Here is a 5,599-nt window from a genome sequence, read left to right as displayed (position 1 = left end):
CAGTGAGAAGCCCGCGTACCGGGAAAAAAAAAAAATTACTACATGCCAGATACTATGATAGATGGTGGAGCTAGAATGATGAGCAAGACAAAGTCCCAGCCCCAAGGAGCTCATAGTTTATTCTGAAAAATAAAAAGAGTTGTGAATATGAGGATAAAGGCAATAGGAGGGGTGAATTACAGAGTTCTGTGCTGGAAAGGAGAAGGAAAGCTTCACAAAGATGGTGACTGGTAAGCTGACTCTTAAGAAAGGAATTAAAGTTCACCAGATAGACAAGAGAGGGTATGGCTTTGGGAAAAACCACGGTCAAGCTGAATTTGCTCAAGGAGTAAAATAATTTTCAGTCTTTCCTATTTACTGATTTTTACAGACCAGACCAATATCCCCCAGTAACTGATCACCCATTTCCCACATTACTGCTGCAGTTACTCTCATCTAAAGAAACTCGTATTTATCTCTTTCCCCAAAGATATTGCTGCGGTTTGGTCTTCACATATTAAGACAACCTTTGGGATAACTGTCATTGACCTCAGGTTCCTCTACTCAGGCATGGTACAAGTCACTAACAGAAAAATCATTGCCTAATGAAGAATAAATGTAGAAATGTTCTATCATTCCTTTTCTATTCCATAGGCTCTGAAAAATTCTATAACCAGCCTGGAGCTATATTTAGACAACCATAATACATCCCACACAGAAAAGATAAAATTCCAATCGATCAAAATGACATTTCCCCATAATGGAAATAAAATGCAAACAGGCTAAGTACCCAACAATTTGGTTTAGTAAATTATGGTGCATCAACATGACAGAAAATTATTCAGCCTCCAAAAATGATAATTAAAATGATTATGTGTGGTATGTGGGAAAGAAAATGCAAAATAGCTTATACACATGATTGCATTAAAATGCCTCTGCTTGTGAAATATTACTTGGAAATAACACGAAAAAAATTAAAATCAGTAATTGCAGTGGGGATTGCAGTTTCTGGCATATGTTTCTTTTCAAGTTTTTCTTTAATGCTATCAATGGGTCATCTTTTAATTTTTTTAAAGTTTGGTGTTTTTAAAGAGTGCTCTGAGTGTGGCTGCTGAATTCAAGCCCGCCATCTTCTTTGTTCCTCATACTTTGTTACAGTTAACACAGCCTAAGACCACAAGAGCTGTTTCATGCCACTCTCATTGAACTTAGTGACAGCAACAAAAACTCTTATCTTACACTTTGTGATCAAAAAATTTTAATATAGAAACTTTCCTTTAACTTCACTAAATTTTTCTTTGCTAGAATAGAGCCATCAATTCTTCTTTTTCTTTTTTTTACGTAATAAAGTTTTATTTTTCAAAATGTACAGCTGGAGGGACCTGTTCATGCATCCTCACCAGTAGCTGGGGCATCTCCACCCTTGGTGTTTCTAGTGTAAGTTACGTGAGCTCTGTGCTTTGAAACCAGCTTAATAAGTCCTTTACTAAGGAGCTTCTGAAAGGCTGCCCTAGCCAGAGAACTGCTAATCTTCAGTCTCTCAGAGATGACAGTGAGGCTATGAGCTTATAGTTGGAAACTTGCTTACAGAGTTTGTCATATATCTTTTTGTCAAACAAGACTAGGTTATTGAGCTTGTCCCAAAATGTCTTTGGACCACTTCTTCTTTTTGGCCTTGCCCCCAGATTTGTTCACCAGATCTTTGTTTTTCTTGGCCGACTTTCCGGCATCTTTCTTCTCATCATCCTTGGGCAGCATAGCAAAGTTCAGAGAGCAGCTGCTACCATTCAGCCTCACTACAATGTTGGACAAAAAGCCCATCATTTCTATCTGTTGACATATTTTTAGCTACCGGAGAAAGAATAATGTAATAATTAAGAGTATGGGCAGTCTTCTTTCTTCTGGTTGCATTATCTTGGACAAGTTACTTAGCCTCTCTGTACTTCACTTTCTTGTCAGTAAAATAAGATGACAATAATTGTGATAATATTACCAACTGAATATTGAATTCTAATTTTGATAATTCTTGGGGTTGTCATAAAGATCCAATGAGATGATCCATGCCAAGCATGGCCTATGTGCTCAATCACCGGTAGCTATTTATTGTCCTTACACTTGACTCATAGTGGGGTACGACTCTTCCTGACACCATTTATGCAGTTCTGGGCCACTCTCTAATCTTCTCTTGGCATATGTCCTTCTTTTTCATCTTTTATTCATATCTTTTTAAAATATGAGTTTAGGACTTCCCTGGTGGTGCAGTGGTTAAGAATCTGCCTGCCAATGCAGGGGACATGAGTTCAATCCCTGGTCCGGGAAGATCCCACACACAACGGAGTAACTAAGCCCACAAGCCACAACTACTGAGCCCACGTGCCACAACTACTGAAGCCCATGCACCTAGAGCCTGTGCTCTGCAACAAGAGAAGCCACCACAATGAGAAGCCCGTGCACAGCAACTAGAGTAGCCCCCACTCACCACAACTAGAGAAAGCCCACACGCAGCAACAAAGACCCAACGCAGCCAAAAAATAAAATAAAACCTGAGTTTACCAGAGAGCTTTCTAGAAATAATACCTTCTTCTTTTCCTTGTTTTTTATCTGGATCATTTGTGACTACAATGTCAGAATTATATTATGTAAAGAATCCTGTTCCAGGGACTTCTCTGGTGGCTCAGTAGTTAAGAACCTGCCTGCCAATGCAGGGGACACAGTTCGAGCCCTGGTCTGGGAAGATCCCACGTGTGCGGAGCAACTAAGCCCATGCACCACAACTACTGAGCCTGTGCTCTAGAGTCCATGAGCCACAACTACTGAGACCACGTGCCACAACTACTGAAGCCCACACGCCTAGACCCTATGCTCTGCAACAAGAGAAGCCACCACAATGAAAAGCCCGTGCACCGCAACAAAGAGTAGCCCCCACTCGCCGCAACTACAGAAAGCCTGTGCACAGCAATGGAGATCCAACACAGCCAAAAAATTAATTAATTAATTTAAAAAAAAAAAAAATTTTTTTTCAATTGCTTTAAGAATCCTGTCCTGCTTGAACCATATTTTCTTTGAAGAGTTTCATGTCACAGAATCATGCCCATCTTTTGTATGAACTTTTTCAAACCTGTATTCCTACATGCTCAGGTTCATATGGGATGATTCTGGCCTTCATACTCTTTGGCTTTCCTTAATTGAGGTGAAACCATGCAGCTTTTTATTCTTCTAAATTAAAAAAAAAAAAAAAAAGACACACATGGTATACAAAGGAGTGAAAAAATAAAAAGCAAGTCACTCCCTCTTCTCCCAGAGGCAAACATTATTATGTGTTTTTTGTATTCTTTGGAAATACTCTATGCATTTTCATGCACATTTATATTTGCATACATATACATATGGGTACATATCACGTTTTGAACCCCAACTGGATCAGACCATACACACTGCCCTACAAGTCACTTTTTACTCAGCAATATACCTTGGAGATTGTTTCATATCAGCACAAATAACACTTCATTTTTGCTTACAGCTGTGTAATTTCCATTGTATGGATGAATCCTAATTTTTTCACCAGCCCCATATTGATGTTCATCTGGGATATTTCTATTCTTATGCTATTACAAACATTCTGGAATAAATGTCTTTCACCTATTACATATATATTTTATATAGTATATAAATAACCATACTGCATAAATAATTTTGTGTTCTTCCTTTTCCACATATCATACATTTTGGAAGTTTTAGAAAGTTATTTTCAGCTTTTCTGTTATAGATACAGCAAAATGACTATCATCCTTAATAATTCAGATGTCATGAGAAATGTCATTTTGATTAATTGTGATTCTAACCTTTGAGGATACAGGATATATTAGAATTGTCCAAACAAAGCTTCTGGCAGATTACAGAACTCTTCAAAACCAAAGAAATAAGAAAAAAATTGATATAAACATTTCTTCTCCTTCGCAAACTCTTCTGTCAGAGACAAATAAGTTCCACACTTAGAGTTGTCAGACAAAGAAACTTAAGGTCACTATCTCTATTACAGCAAATGTGCAAGTAATATTTGTTAGAGTCCTGGAAATTTAAAAGCTGATTCAAAGAGTACATGCATTCATTGAAAAGTACAGTCAAATTGTGCCCCAAACAGGTTGTACAAAGTACCTGACTTCCTCAAGTTTCTCATTACCCTGTTCATTACCAAAAAATTTTATCTTACAGTCAAAATTTGACCAAGAGCATCAAGTTTTCTATTTGTATCCTTAACATTCTGAGAGGTAAGTCAAGAATTGTCCTCTGCACTGCTTTTAGCCAAACAGGTCTTTGGGAAAAGTGCAGTTCCATCAGTATCCTTCTCACCAACATTCTCTCAGAATTGACTGTCAGATCCTGGATGGCCACCAGTGAACAAATGGAAGACCTGGGAATTTAAAATAACAGTGGTCCTGACTGTCAAGTGTCATTAGTTCATTCTTCTAATGGTGAATCAGCTTAACCACTTGGATCTGATTTGTTTACTGTCTCTAGGCTGTAATGTAGTTAATAAAAATGAAAAGTGAATTTCCAGATTTATTACCAGCTTAGCTACTCTTTAATGCCTTAAGATACAGACAGGGAGCTTCTAGGGCAGAAAATCAAAGACTTTTTTGGCTCTTTCTGGACTCCAGATCTTAAATTCTGTAGCACTTCAGAGATGATTGCTGCTGCTGACAGAACTTATCACAAACCAGAGGAGCGTTGCTCAGTGTAAAGAGTCTCACTTTTCCTCTTTAAGTGTACAGTGTCACTGCACTGAATCATCCTACACACAGAACCATGTCTCTCATGTGAGAGACTATACAATTACTTCAACAAAAAAGTATAAGTATCCACTCTCTCAGACTCTGTCCCAGGTTCGGAGATAGTGATACGAACAAAACAGACAAAAATTACTACCCTCCTGGAGCTCACATTCTCGTGAGGTAGAGTAAGTCAATAAACAGAATAAGTAAAATATAAAATATACTGGATGGGGCTTCCCTGTTGGCGCAGTGGTTGGGGGTCCGCCTGCCGATGCAGGGGACACGGGTTCGTGCCCTGGTCCGGGAGGATCCCACATGCCACGGAGCGGCTGGGCCCATGAGCCATGGCTGCTGAGCCTGCGCGCGTCCAGAGCCTGTGCTCCGCAACGGGAGAGGCCACAACAGTGAGAGGCCCGCATACCGCAAAAAAAAAAAAAAGAGGAGTGGAGAAACAGCAGTAAACAGACATGGTGAGCATTTCTTGTATCTAATGGTAGAACTAAGAATAAAACAAAGGTAGGGACAGGGTCATAAGAACAGTATGTGAACATTATATGTTCTGACAAAGTAGAAAGAATGCAACTTCCAAAAAAGGGAAGTAGACGAGAGAAATGGGAATAGTAAAATAAGATCATTGAGTATTATAGAGGGACTAGGTAGGAGTCAAGGGACATCATTTAAAAGTGACAGACCAGCTAGTAAAAAGTAAGAAAAGGGGGGTTAAGGGCACTCTTAAGGGATAAATACAAAGATAACCACAGAATAACAATACAAATCTTCCTAAATACCAAAAGAAAAATATATAAAAGCAAAGAAGACACACTACATAGTGAAACACAATGAATATA

The 5,599-nt window shown here is 38.8% G+C and overlaps 1 pseudogene; it reads right to left on the bottom strand.

Moving 5' to 3' along the window:
• Window positions 1-1,365: 1,365 nt before the first annotated feature.
• LOC136119395 (small ribosomal subunit protein eS25 pseudogene) lies at window positions 1,366-1,737 on the bottom strand (annotated as a pseudogene).
• Between the last annotated feature and the right edge of the window lie 3,862 nt (window positions 1,738-5,599).

This window comes from Phocoena phocoena, chromosome 2 (genome assembly GCF_963924675.1).
Source record: "Phocoena phocoena chromosome 2, mPhoPho1.1, whole genome shotgun sequence".
In the NCBI taxonomy this organism is placed as follows: domain Eukaryota; kingdom Metazoa; phylum Chordata; class Mammalia; order Artiodactyla; family Phocoenidae; genus Phocoena; species Phocoena phocoena.
The sequence above is the reverse complement of the archived record's forward strand: the minus strand, read 5'-3'. Positions and strand labels throughout refer to the sequence as shown.